Source organism: Octopus sinensis, linkage group LG9, assembly GCF_006345805.1.
Source record: "Octopus sinensis linkage group LG9, ASM634580v1, whole genome shotgun sequence".
In the NCBI taxonomy this organism is placed as follows: Eukaryota; Metazoa; Mollusca; class Cephalopoda; order Octopoda; family Octopodidae; genus Octopus; species Octopus sinensis.
This window is the reverse complement of record NC_043005.1, coordinates 11453610-11469310: the sequence shown is the minus strand read 5'-3', so window position 1 is coordinate 11469310 and position 15701 is coordinate 11453610.

Here is a 15701-nt window from a genome sequence, read left to right as displayed (position 1 = left end):
TCATGAGCAAAAGCTCCGAAGCTACTTAAACATAAAAAAAGATGGGTACAGAATCAAAGATGATAAGAGAGAGATACCCTCGTGAAATCTTCTTGAGTAAATTAATAACGGAAAATATCACGGCAATGTTCTTTCCGCCGTTACAAAAGCCAACTAATGTCAACTCTGGAACTGGCTGAAATTGAGAGAAGCAGGTGGGGAAACTGAAATCTAGTATCGCTCCAAATGTTTTCAGTTTCTCGCCATCGGAATTGACTTTTCTGAAGTCTAGAGGACAACAAAAATTTGAAGAAAATGGCAAAGAATACAAGATGCAACAACAACGACAACGACCATCCCCTGCTAAATCTCACTTGCTATCTTTGTTCCCACCCATTTCATGCGTGGTTTATTCTCACTCATCAACGCCATCAGCATTGAGGAACGTTTCAATCAAAAACATAGTGAGATTCTTGGAAACACGAAAAGCCTGACCGCAGCTACAGTAATCTGTCTATTTGTCTAATAATCTATCTCACTTTCCATTTATCTATATACCTACTTATCTGTCTATTAAGGTATCTCTTTAGCAATCTACCTATCTATTGTATGTATATATGTATGTATACATACATATAAAGGTATACATGGGTATATATGTATGCGTATGCACGTCCAGTTCCGGCTTAAGACATAGTTACATTGGGTAGTAGTTACTCGGATGTCTCAAGGGTACAGATTCCCAAATCTGATCTTTGTATTCCGTGGCTGAGTGCAGTGCTCCGCAACCGGTATACTGTGACACACAGTTGAACTACGGGACGATGCCAGGTGTGAGTTATATTTTAAATTCAGATGTGCCGCCGAATTTTGAAAAGAATATAAGTGTACCGCAAGTGAAAAATGGTTGTGGGACACTGGTTTAGTGTCAATAAAGAAATACTATAGGGCCCTGTGCATTGATTTTCCCAGGGGCCTTTAATGCTGCTAAGTCGGTCCTTTGTATATTCATATATGCATTCACATGTATGTATATGCATGCGTCTGTATGTATGTATATGTGTATGGATGGATCAATGGTTTGATGGATGTATGAACAGATGGATGGATAATTTAACATTGCAGTTATCATTCGCAATTGACGCTAACTTTGGCAGCATGTTCCATACTGTCGCTAATTGTTTTTAAGTGCTTACATCGTCTGGGCAGAGGTGTACAGCCTCTTACCCACTGACCAAGTGGAATTCTCAAGATACGAGAGCCGAAGGGCAGAAGAACTTCGTCAGCACTCGTGATGTTGGAGCAACAATGAAATCAATGACGAATGATTGCTGGTCAGCTGCAATACGAGTACAGCATGGGAGGTCAGGTACAGTTTCCCTCTCCTTTTCTTTCCATTTCTTTCTTCCTTCCTCTTTCACCATCTATCTCTCTCCTTATCTATCTATCTATCTATCTATCTATCTATCTATCTATCTATCTATCTATCTATCTCTCTCCTTATCTATCTATCTATCTATCTATCTATCTATCTATCTATCTATCTATCTATCTATCTATCTATCTATATATATATATATATATCTACCTCTCTCTCTCTCTCTATCTATCTATCTATTTATTTATCAATCAATCTATGTATGTATGTATGTATGTATGTATGTATGTATGTATGTATGTATCTACCTATCTATCTATCTATCTATCTATTTATCAATCTATCTATCTATCTATCTATTTATCAATCAATCTATGTATGTATGTATGTATGTATGTATGTATGTATGTATGTATGTATCTACCTATCTATCTATCTACCTATCTATCTATCTATCTATCTATCTATCTATCTATCCATCTTTCTATCTATCTATCTTTCTATTTCCATGTTATATCCACAGGAACAAGTGTTAAAATTCAATACAGTAATCTGAAACACCACTTGTGAATTCTTAACTACTTCCGTTCCTTACAGCTGCAAGTTACTCCTGGCACACAGTTATATATTTTAGCATTAATAATTATACTGTCGACTAAAACTGATATTTTTGCCATTTATTTATATTTTAATTTATTTCAATATTTGATTTGTTCTATTCTTATTCTATTTTTTTTTTTTTTCTTGCCCCCTCCCCCCTCCGCCCCATTTATTTTAGCATTTTTTTTATTGTTAAATTATTTTCAGTTGACTGATAGAAATCGATAATCTGTTTCACAATCTAATTTTAAACGATTTTCCTCCCCAAAGGCTTTCAGACCAAATTATTCGTCAAATGTCAAACACAAGAAGAAGAAGGAGAAAATTAAATAAGAAAATTTTCATTTTTTTTAAGCCATAGAATCTTAATTTCCTCACAGTCGATCTATTTATTGGCTCCATCACACCAATTTTATTGCTTCGACATAGAGTAATCTTTCATAGTAGGTGAGTTACTATGTAGCTGATGGCTTCGTTTAAATTGCAGTTTAATTGGTATATGTAAATCGATACAGTATACGTATATTGTTCTTTGTTCTTTGGGATGGTTTTAACTAATTGTTAACAACCTATTGGATAATTGAATACTATATATATATATATATATATATATCGGGGATAAGCCTATTGGGGAGCAACGAATTCAATGTGTTTTGACCGAATTATTTCCTTTGGTGCGAAGAGATCTGTTTTCAAAGCAACCCATTTCTGTGTTGTTATATTTTCTTTTCAAGTACTTCTCTTAATGGAATATTGATTCTATTTGTTGTGCAGCCCTTGTGGAATTCAAAGAATTAAGGAATATACGTTTGGGTCTGTGTAATGAGTACTTTAGCTAGCGATAAAGCTAGTATTTTTCCGTAAGTGCTGTATCATCATCATCAGCATCATCATCATCATCATAATCATCATCATCATCATCATCATCATCATCATCATCATTATTATTATTATTATTATTATTATTATTATTGTTATTATTATCATTATTATTGAATGAGTGAGAGAGCAGTGCAAGCCATCAAAATGACACTGGGGTAAAATATACGAAGTCCAGTATACCCATCTGATAAGGGTACAACAGACACATGCATCACAACTATATGTGCGTGACATGGTGATCTCATATCAAGATAAACAGCGCATGACTTTGCAAGTGAGACCCATTAGAATTTTCTTCTGGTCGAGTAGCCCATCCTGCTCAAAAGGTCCCTGAATAAGGGTTGCTTAAAGATGTTGAACGAAACACCCATGTTTCCAAGGGTGAATTATCGAAATCTTTAAGAATTCCTCTCAACGCTCGTGGTCAGAGATGCTCATATCGTCAGCCACTAAGGGACATGCTCAACTGGTTACGGTCAAACAACTGACAAGCAGATCTGTGGTATTGAGTAGAATATTTGCTGTAGCCCATCTTTTATACCAAGACAAGACAATGTACATGATAACACTTCCAATCAGTTAAGATGAGAAGACATGACAGACACTGCCTGGTACTGCATCAGGACATTTATAATTATTATCATCCTTAGTAGTAGAAGTAGTAGTAGTAGTAGTAGTAGTAGTAGTAGTAGTAGTAGCAGCAGTAGTAGTAATAGCAGTAGCAGCAGTAGTAGTAGTAGTAGTAGTAGTAGTAATAGCAGCAATAGTAGTAGTAGTAGTAGTAGTAGTAGTTGTAGTGATAGTAGTAGCTATAGTAGTAGTAGTAGTAGTAGTAGTTGTTGTAGTGATAGTAGTGGCAGTAGTAGTAGTAGTAGTGGTAGTGGTAGTGGTGGTAGTAGTAGTGGTGGTGGTGGTGGTGGTAGTAGTAGTAGTAGTAGTAACAGATGTCTTTGTTGCTGTTGTTATTGATTATATCCACTTCGACCATGATTGACCAAAGATATTCCAGGCTATCTGAAGATTTCAAAACTGGAAAGAAATATGGCAACCTTCGTAAATGTCTCCATCTAAATTATCAGCGATCTCTACTTTGATGAGTAATTATCCCAATAGTATGTGTTCACACATATTGCTTACTAGGAGAATGTTTTTCTCTCGAGCAATTTCTGCAGCATATGTCTTTCCATGTGCATAATAATATTTCATTTAACACTGCTTTCTGACGCCATTTTCCAATCCAAAATAAGGACAAATGCACTGTGGTTATGAGCGACGAATCGGGACCTGTAGCTGACGAAGCTCAACAACGCAGATATTAATCATTCTACAGACCAATGATGGCATCCATAGCTTAATGAGGTGTTTTACATACATATTGTCAATAACGACATTTTTTTTCTGACGAGACAATTTCTGAAACGTATGGTTTTCCTAGCTCGTGTGTACAAGAATGTATAAAACATGATTGTACACCTTTCCCCATCTCATTCCCCATTTCTTTCTCTCTCTCTCTCTCTCTCTCTCTCTCTCTCTCTCTCTCTTTCTATCTCTGTATATATATATATATATATATATATATATATATACGTTTAAATATTTGTTGTGCAAGATTTTTTATGTGAAGTCGTGTGTTGAAACAGATATTGTTATATTTCGGAATGGTCATTTTGCCAGTTTAGCCAATAAAACACACGCACTATATATTTGGTGTTACTTTGCTTCAGTGTTATTTATTTTTTACATTAATCTTAATCTTATTTCGGGCGAAATAAGATTAAGATTAATGTAAAAAATAAAAGTAACACCAAATATATAGTGCGTGTGTTTTATTGGCTAAACTGGCAAAAGACCATTCCGAAATATAACAATATATTATATATATATATATATATATATATATATATATATATATATATACAAACACACAGATGGATTGATAGATAGAAAGATTATGGATGAAAGATTATATATATAGAGAGAGATTATGGATGAAAGATTATATATATAGAGAGAGATTATGGATGAAAGATTATATATATATATAGAGAGAGATTATGGATGAAAGATTATATATATAGAGAGATTATGGATGAAAGATTATATATATATATAGAGAGATTATGGATGAAAGATTAATATATTATATATATATATATATATATATATATATATAATATATATATATATATATATATTATATATATATACGCAAGGCATGCTGAAAAGTTCTGGCTATGGGAAAAAGAAGGTACAGGAAGCTCAGTTAATTACGATTTTATGTAACCTATTCCCCTTTCAGATTCAGACACGTATTGCCCCGGTCATTCAGTTTTTCTAGGCTTGTAAAAGAACTCGGAATGCTGGATCTTCAACAAGGCTTTCGTGATACCTTTCAAGCCGGGGACTTTTCAGCACCCCATCGTGTACATATATCTGTACGTATGCATGTATAAGTGTAAAGCCCAGTAACGGGTACAAAGTAGGTAACCGGTGTTTTTAGCAATAAATTTGACACGTGTAAAGTTTCCCAGCTAAAGTTCGATCGAACACTTTTATTTTAATTTCTTTTGTACCATTACTTGGAACAACATGTATAAGAACAAAATTATATATTAATATGTATAACAATAAAACTATATATCTATATTCATAAGAATAAAAATCTATATGTGTATGTATAAACAGCTATTACTCTTTTATGAAATTTAGATACCCTATCTCTTTCACAGTATTGGACTGACTGTCAAGAATTTTATCACTCACGTGATTGATGACACCAATTATGAGCAGTTGTGTCAAGGGAGAAAATATTTTTATTCCACGCATTTCCTTTATCGTATCAGTTATAGCTTTTCTCATTTCAAACGATTTCAATTTTTAGTGACACTGTTTTGTCCCCGTGGCCATCAACAAGTCTTACTACAGTGATGCTGTGGATGCTGGAGTGCAAATATGAAGCTCCTTGTTTATCTCATGGTTAGTTTTATATTGTATACTTGTATGTAGGGCCAAACAGTCGTCTCTGCAGCAGAGTTCAAACCGAACCAATAAGGATTGTTGTCTTGCTAGAGTTCTTGCTAAATAAAACATTTGCGTTAGAATTGCTTCAATTTATGTATGGAATTACAAGAAACAAAAAATGGTATATATACATATACATATATATATATATATATATATATACATATACATATACATAACATATATATATATATATATATTATATAATATATATATATAATATATATATATACATATACATACATACTAATATATATATATATATATATATATATATATATATATATATATATATATATATATGTATATATGCGCAAGCGTGGCTGCGTGATAAAAAGCTTGCTTCCCAACCACATGGTTCCAGCTTCAGTCCCATTACGTGGCACTTTGAGCAAGTGTCTTCTACCATACCGTCAAGCCGACCAAAGCCATGTAGAGGGAAACTGTAAGAAGCCCGTCGTATATATATGTATATATATATACATATATATATATATATATATATATACACATATATATAATATATATAATCTGTGTGTGTGTGTGGGTGTGTGTGTGTGTATAGTGAAGGTGCATGGCTCAGTGGTTAGAGCGTCGAGCTTACGATCGTGAGGTTGTGAGTTCGAATCACGGACCGGACCGGAACCTGCTTGTTGTTTTCTTGAGCAAGACACTTTATTTTACGTTGCTCCAGTTCACTCAACTATAGAAATGAGTTGCGACATCACGGGTGCCAAGCTGTATTGGCCTTCGCCTTTCCCTTGGTAAACACTGGTGGCGTGGAGAGGGGAGGCCGGCATGCATGGGCAACTGCTGCTCTTCCATAAACAACCTTGCCCGGACTTGTGCTTGGGAGGGTAACTTTCTAGGTGCAATCCTATGGTCAGTCATGACCGAAGGGGGCCTCAGTATATATATGTGTGTGTGTGTGTTTGTGTCTATATTTGTCCTCGCACACCATCAGCGCGTTATAGCCGATGTTGGTATGTTTACGCGCCCGTAACGTAGCGGTTCGGCAAAAGACACCGATAGAATAAGTACTAGGCTTACATAGAATAAATCCTGGGGTCTATTTGTTCGACTAAGACCACTGAAGGGGGTGCTCCAGCATGGCCGCAGTCAAATGACTGAAAGAAGTAAGAAAAAGAACAGAAGAACAAGTAAAAGAATATACAGAATATCGTTAAAATAATTTATTTAGCTGCAAATTTACATTATTTATAAACTCAGTCTCAAGAACTTATAGAAACCGACAAACATTCAACTTTATTCTATGAAACTGTACATACCGCATATTTGCATATTTGTATATATATTGCTTTATTAGAATAAAGCGTTGTATGTAAATATCATAACATTAGAAAACAATTCATAAATTGTTAAAAATTAATTCGTTTAATTTTAATGCAAAATGCTACTTCAATATGTTCGGCACTCGGGGCACATCGGATACACCTGCCGTATATTATATTTGCGTGTGTGTGTGTGTTTCTGTATGTGTGTATACAAACATATATATACATGCATTTATACTTATATATATACACACACATATATATATGTGTGTTTGTATATGTGTGTTAATATGTATATATATATAATATATATATATATATATATGTATATATATATATATATATATATTATATATATACATATACATACATATATATATTACATACATATACATACATTATATACACATATACATATAATATATATATATACATATTATACATACATACATATATATATATATACTAGCAGTATCGCCCGGCGTTGCTCGGGTTTGTAAGGGAAATAATTATATAAGCATTTTTAGAGATGTAAAGTATAATAGCCATCTCAATATGGCTAACCACAAAGGGGGAGGGGTGTTACTGTAGCTTTTTACGTTCTGAGATTTAATAATTTTAGAGAGTTACTTCCCTTATATATGTCAAAAATGATTAAAAATGGGAAAAATTGATGGTAAATTTTTTTTTAAATCGTAGACTCATCGTAGACGCGCGCTAATACCCAGACGGTCTCGATATGAATCACGACTATAAGATACCCGGTTTTGGTTAAACTGCACCGCAAAATGTGGGAGTAGTTAGGAATCTAAATCGTAGGAGACAGACACACAACCTTACTTTTATATATAAAGATTTCCTCTATTTACATAATATTGAGGTCTCTTTCTTTCTTTTGTTATCTTACTGTTTTTACCAATATACATATATATATATATATATATATATATATATATATATATAGTTACAGAGATGTACTTGCATAGCAAGTGACTTGATCTGAGATCGTGTGCTGGAACGAAAACAGTTGCAGCGTTGAAGGTGTTTATAAGCCATTTAAGAACACACAAAAACCGTTAGATTCACTTCAACTTTAATTTAATTTGTCAAAATATTTTCGTCGCTTTGAGACCGCGACCTGTTAGCACGATATTTTTGTCAGTGAACAGGTCGCGGTCTGAAAGCGACGAAAATATTTTGGCAAATTAAATTTAAATGTTGAAGTGAATGTAACGGTCTTTGTGTGTTTCTTAAATGACTTACAACACCTTCCACGCTGCAATATATATATACACACATATATATATATGTATGTATGTATGTATGTATGTGTGTATATGTGTATGCATGTATGTGTGCGTGTGTGCGTGTCTGTGCTTGTGATTGTCCTCCACCACTGCTTGACAACGAATGTTGGTTTGTTTACATCCCTGTCACCTAGTGGTTTGACAAAGGAAACAGATAGAATAAGTACAATGCTTACAAAAATAAAACTGGAGTTGATTCATTAAACTACAATTCTTCAAGGCATTGCCCCAGCATGGCCATAGACCAATGGCTGGAAAAAGCAGAAGAATAAAAGAATACATTCTCTGCTTTGGTCTTATGTTCAAGGCATGAGAAAGCTTGAGTTTACATGAGAAGGCCTAACAGACCTGGTAGAAACAGCAGCCAAATCTCCCTCAAATCACACCTTACTGTCTTATGTATGTATATATATATGAGCCAATGAGGGGGACCTCTACATGGTAGCTAGACCTGGTAGAAATAGCAGCCAAATTTCCCCCAAATCACACCTTACTGTCTTATCTATGTATATATGTATGTATGAGCCTATGAGGGAGACCCCTACATGGCAGCTAGACATGGTAGAAATAGCAGCCAAATCTCCCTCAAATCGCACCTTACTGTCTTATCTTTCTGCTACTTGGATATAGGTCTTATATTGGTCGTAAAAAACTTTCCTGTCACACACTCACGCACACACACACACACCACGCACCCTCACACACACACACACACACACACGCACACACACACACACACACACACACACACACACACGCACGTTAGCTTACAATTTTATTGATATATTTGCGTGTCTATGTGTGGAAAGAGGAAGTGGGAGGCAGAGTGAAAGAATCACTCACTACAGTAAGTGAATTACTTTCATTTTATTCGTTGCCCACTGTGTGTGTGCGTTTGCGTGTGGTGTAAACCAGACTAAGAAAAGCATTTGACACACACACCAGAATGTGAGTTTTCTGTAAATTTTGCTTAATTGGAGTTTAAATTTTAAAAACTGGACCTGGCATGACGCGATGCATTGTACTCTTAAAAATGCTAGGTAAATTGTAATTGAAGAAATCCTATATTGTAGATTTGTATAACTCCCAAAGGGAGGCAGATAAAATCTGCCTTTTATAATAAGATATATATATATATATATATATATATATTCAAAAATTCTATATTATAGAATTTTTGTATAAGATTGCCGATAATGGTTCTTTTAATATACCGAAATACCTGGTAAAATTATTAATTATTAACTGATTAATTAATTAATTATTAATTGATTAATTAATTCACTCCCTGATAGTAAACTGCAATTTCTACGGAATTACTCATGGCACACGTGGATGGTTGATGAAGAATGCGAGATCTCATTCGTCTGTTTGAATTCGGAACTACTGGTTTTTGGATATATGCTATTCTATGGCGCTTGGTCGAGTACGTATGTTGATTGTCAGTTCTCTCAAATTTAGAACTTGAAATACTATACTGAGGAAAGGGAATAAGTGAGTAGAAATATATCTCTTTACATCTCTTTAACTCCGAAACGCGTATATAGTTAATCAAGGCCGGGTGGATTCGTTAGTTTTTTTCTCTCTGTACCTGCGTCAGTTATAGAGTATTGCTGTTTGGGAGATATCTTATGGTAGTAGAATAGTAGTTTAACTGCTATTTGAACAAATTTTGTATTATTTTTCACATTATATATTTTTCCATAATGAGACGTCTGAATAACGTTTATACATCGCTGAACGGGTACACTTCCATAGGTATTTGGATGATCGTTATTTTGATCGGTTATATACAGAAATAATTTGCCAAGTTCTAGCAAATACATTTTCTCCAAGATACTTTCCTTTATTCGCATTGATTGACGTCTTTATTATGGCTATTAGTTCTCAATTTAAACGTCATTCCCATTATATTATTCTTTTAAACGCAAAACCAAATATTCATAAACGTTTCCCACTTTAACATCCTCGAAATGAAGGCCTCTTCCAATGAAGGCAATTTCTTCAATAAATTTATTTACAGGAGTTTTCTAGCCACAGCACAAACAGTCAAAAAGCCCTTTCTTCTCATAACTGGTTATTAGTTTAAAATGTTTCTTTGGTGTCACTTTTTTCCCAACATTTTTTTTCCTAAATGTGCAGAAGTCCTTGAACTATAATGGAATGGAATGGAAGCACTCCGTCGGTTACGACGACGAGGGTTCCGGTTGATCCGAATCAACGGAACAGCCTGCTCGTGAAATTAAGTTGTAAGTGGCTGAGCACTCCACAGACACGTGTACCCTTAACGTAGTTCTCGGGGATATTCAGCGTGACACAGAGAGTGACAAGGCCGGCCCCTTGAAATACAGGTACAACAGAAACAGGAAGTAAGAGTGAGAGAAAGTTGTGGTGAAAGAGTACAGCAGGGATCACCACCATCCCCTTCCGGAGCCTCGTGGAGCTTTAGGTGTTTTCGCTCAATAAACACTCACAACGCCCGGTCTGGGAATCGAAACCGCGAGTCCGCTACCCTAACCACTGGGCCATTGCGTCTCCACTCTTGAACTATAATAAGCTACTATTGTCTGGTACATTGTAGCTTCCTATACCTATTATGTACATCTTCGATGCTCTGTTATGTGGTGCAGAATAAAGCAATAATTTGGTAAAGTAAGTTGAGTCAATGCCATTATCGAGGTTGAAATGAGCTTCAGAAACTAAATTCTATTTTCGATAATATTCAACTTCTGAGCTAAACAATGCAAAACGATCTTCAAATTTAATGTAACTGATGGGCGCAGGCGTTCCGAATGTGGCATTTTGGGCAAAATTCTTCAACTGTAGTCCGGGGCCGAGCAAAGCTTTGTTAGTGGATTTGGGAGACGGAAACTGAAAGAATCTCTCGTATGTATGAATATGTGTGTGAGTGTTTTTGTGTGTGTAAGTGTGTGTGCGTGCGCGCATTTGTGTGTACGTGTGTCTGTGAGTGTGTTTGCCTGCGCATGTGTATATATGTGTGTGCATGTATGTGTGCGTGTATGAGTATCTGAATATATATATATATATATATATAACTGAGTGCTTCTCTGTTGTCCCCCATCGCCGCTCGACAACTGGTGCTGGGTTGTTAATGTCACCGTAACATAACAGTACAGCAAAAAGCGAACGATATAATTTGTATCAGGCTCAGAAAAAATATCTACTTGTATTGCTCCATCCCACTAAACTATTCAAGGCAGTGCTCCAGTTAGGCCGCAGTCAAATAACTGAAACACGTTAAAGATTAAAAAAAAACCCTTTTGCTTATTTTATCGCTAAATAAAATGGAAGAGATTAAATGTTGCAGACTTAAAAAAGCTGTTTGCTTCATCATTCGACAAATAAACATTGCATTAATTCAAAGTCTCTCTAACATTGCTACCTTGTAAAAGAACGCTGCAGCAGTCATTTGATACTGTCTGACCTGGTTGCAAGGCTTTGCTTCTTTTCTTAAAATTTTTGTTTCTTTTTCAGAAAATGCCAGTTGAAATGCTAATGTTGAAAATTTTATGATCATACTCTTTACTCTCTCTTTTACTTGTTTCAGTCATTTGACTGCGGCTATGCTGGAGCACCGCCTTTTTAGTCGAGCAAATCGACCCCAGGACTCATTATTTGGAAGCCTAGTACTTATTCTATAGGTCTCTTTTGCCAAACCGCTAAGTTACGGGGACGTAAATACACCAGCATCGGTTGTCAAGCGACGTTGGGAGGAGAAACCCAGACACACAAACACACACATACATATATCTATATATATATATATATATATATATACGACAGGCTTCTTTCAGTTTCCGTCTACCAAATCCACTCACAATGCTTTGGTCGGCCCGAGGCTATAGTAGAAGACACTTGCCCAAGATGCCACGCAGTGGGACTGAACCCGCTACCATGTGGTTGGTAAGCAAGCTACTTACCACACAGCCACTCCTACGCCTATTATTATTATTATTATTATTATTATTATTATTATTATTATTATTATTATTATTATCTTTATTATTTTCTTATTATTATTTTCTTCTTATTATTATTATTTTCTCATCCTTATTATTTTCTTAGATTATTTTCATTAATTAAGCAATATATTTAGTTACAGCATCTTTTACATGTGTAGTTTCTTTATTTTGATATATTTCATATCTGTTCGTGTTTTGAAAATTTTCTGACCAACATTTTATTTTACAGTCACTCTTTGATAACGGCTTCCTTTCTTTTGATCGAAATATTACTAGTATCAATTGGAATTCTCTTTTGATTGAAATCTTCAGATCAATGTATTGCTCAAAAGTCCATTCCAACAATTACCGACTTCGGTTTCTTTTAATATTCATACGCTGCCTTGAGCCCAATGCTCGTTCATTTAGCCCAAAAGTTTTTGAAACGCTGTTTCACTAAAACTTATCTCTCTTGTGTTTACGTGTGTGTTTTTACTGTGCCTTTTTGTATGAAATCATCTTTAATGTCTAAAGTAATAGTTTTACTCCTCTTTTTATTAGTGTCTGCAGTGGATTTGGTTTTTCTTGAAGATATATTAACGATATATATACTTGATACAGTGGATTTGGTTTTTCTTGAAGATATATTAACGATATATATACTTGATACAGTGGATTTGGTTTTTCTTGAAGATATATTAACGATATATATACTTGATACAGTGGATTTGGTTTTTCTTGAAGATATATTAACGATATATATACTTGATATGAAGTAATAAGTTTGATATTAAAACATGTGGTAAATTTCGAAACAAATGTGCCTTTTTTTTATTGAATGTCATTATGTTACTAGAACTTATTTAGCAATATATCTCATCAGTTTCCAGCCGGAGGGGGGAGAGAGAGATATATAAAAGCCACCACGTTCCTTACAAGATTTTAGATAATTAAAACTAGAAGAAGACCTAAATACACGTTCAATTAGAAAGCAAGATCCAGACTAATCAACTTCATTCATTGGTCATTGTTGTATAATCAGTTCTTGTCGGTGAAAGTTACTTTTAATTATGTCTGTTGCTTATGTAAGATATCATCTATAACAGCTTTAAACAATGCATTGTTTCTTAGTTCAGATATGGTTATACAGGTAAGACATCCCCTTTGCAATCGGGCGGTTTCGTGTTCAATCCAATTACAGAGTATCCGCGACGAGGGAATCTGCTATAGTGTAAGATCGAGCAATTCTTTGCAATTGAAATTTGTTAGACGGAGCCTTGTGACGCTCTTCAGAATGACCATTTTTGTGTTACCTGGAGATTTAATCTGCCACCTGGATTAACACAACCATTTGTCCCTTTGATGTATTTTGTGGATTCCACCCCATATTCGGACTAGAATTCATGTCTGAAGATACTTTCTTTCTTTTGTCTCTTCCTCCGTTCCTTCCTTCCTTCCTTCCTTCCTTCCTGTTTCTTTGGAGTCCTTGACAATGTCATAGGTATTTGAATTGGTATTTTAGTTAGGTCATAAAATGAACATGAAATGAATTATAATTATCATCTGTTCGTAGGTTTAGACTCTGTGAAAATCCTTTAGTGTCAGTTTGCGAGCGTGTGTGGTGTGGTGTGTGTGTGTGTATGTGTGTGTGTGTGTGTGTGTGTGTGTGTGTGTGTGTGTGTGTGTGTGTGTGTGTGTGTGTGAGTGTGCGTGTTCTTTCGTTACAAATATTTACAAATGGTTGTTTATCATGCCACGAAATAAAGTGCTATGCAAACAAGACACTCTCAGCTTCGGTTATTGATTCATTTCTACAACAGCGTATATGTGTGTGTGTGTGCGTGTGTGTGTGTGTGTGTGTAAACCTGAAGTGGTATTAGATCACCTCAAAGGAAAACATACACACGCGCATGCGCACACACATACACAAACATGCTCTCGCAAACATAATTGCACAAACACACATGGATACAAATGACATAGTGGTTTGAAAACAACTACACGTTTACCCTAACTAGATCTACTAAATAGCTTTTATGTAGCAGTTCGACACGCTAAAAATGAAAGAAAAATCTCTTTGATTCACAGTGAGTGAATAAATGAAGAGACGATCATGGCAAAAACGTTTCCGACCATAGATTAGCTTCATCAGGGCTGGCTTAAAGCTAGACAACAACTGCACATCTTTTCTTCAGACATAGTGTCTATACCACATTGTATAAGTTATATGATCATTATAACGAGTGATCTTATTTTTCAAACGCCATATCATTTGCCGAGATAATCTACGCTTAAACAGAAAAAGAAAACGGGTTTATAAAGTCTGGGATGTCTTTATATGCCTACTCAAGTTGTAGTGAAGGCAAATTACAAGAACACCCGTGGTGAGTTTGTAATTACATAATACTAATTATCACTTTTCTCTTGTTCTTAATTTCATTGTCTTCTTTCTAGTTTTACCGTTTGTATTCAATTAAACAAAGATTCTTTCCTGTATACATTCTTCCTAGCTCTCATTATATGACCTCGTTACTCGATATTTTATACACCGTACAACAATGAGAGAATGCGAAGCCTATGATGCTTCACACGGCTTCTAAAACAGGTAAGAGATAAGGAGGAACGTATCGTTAAACCAGTGACGGGGTCAAAATTGTTTGCAATAGAAGAAGGCGGTGAACTGGTGGAATCGTTACCACCCCAGGAAAATACTTAGTGGTCTTTCGTCCATCTTTACGTTCTGAGTTCAAATTCCACTGAGGTCGACTTTGCTTTTCCTCCTTTCCGGTTGGATAAGATAAGTACCAGATAAGAACTGGGGTCGATGTAATTGTATTATCTCCTCCTCGAACTTGCTGGCCTTGTGCCAAAATTTGAAACCAAATGTTCATCACAGAAAGAACTCTGCTAAAAGCATATAAGGATCAGACGGTAAAGGTAAAACGGACATGTTAATTCTACCACCTGAGTGGCAGAGACTCCATTGTTTAATATGATCTTCTTTCTTGTAGAGATGTTGGGGACGATTTAAGGGAAACTTACTTTTATTCCAAACAATATGAAAGACAGTAATAGGAAAGACAGAGAACCTTCTCATTTTGTTTACTCTTTACTCTCTTTTACTCTTTTATTTGTTTCAGTCATTTGACTGCGGCCATGCTGGAGCACCGCCTTTAATCGAGCAACTCGACCCCAGGACTTATTCTTTTGTAAGCCCAGTACTTATTCTATCGGTCTCTTTTGCCGAACCGCTATGTAACAGGGACATAAACACACC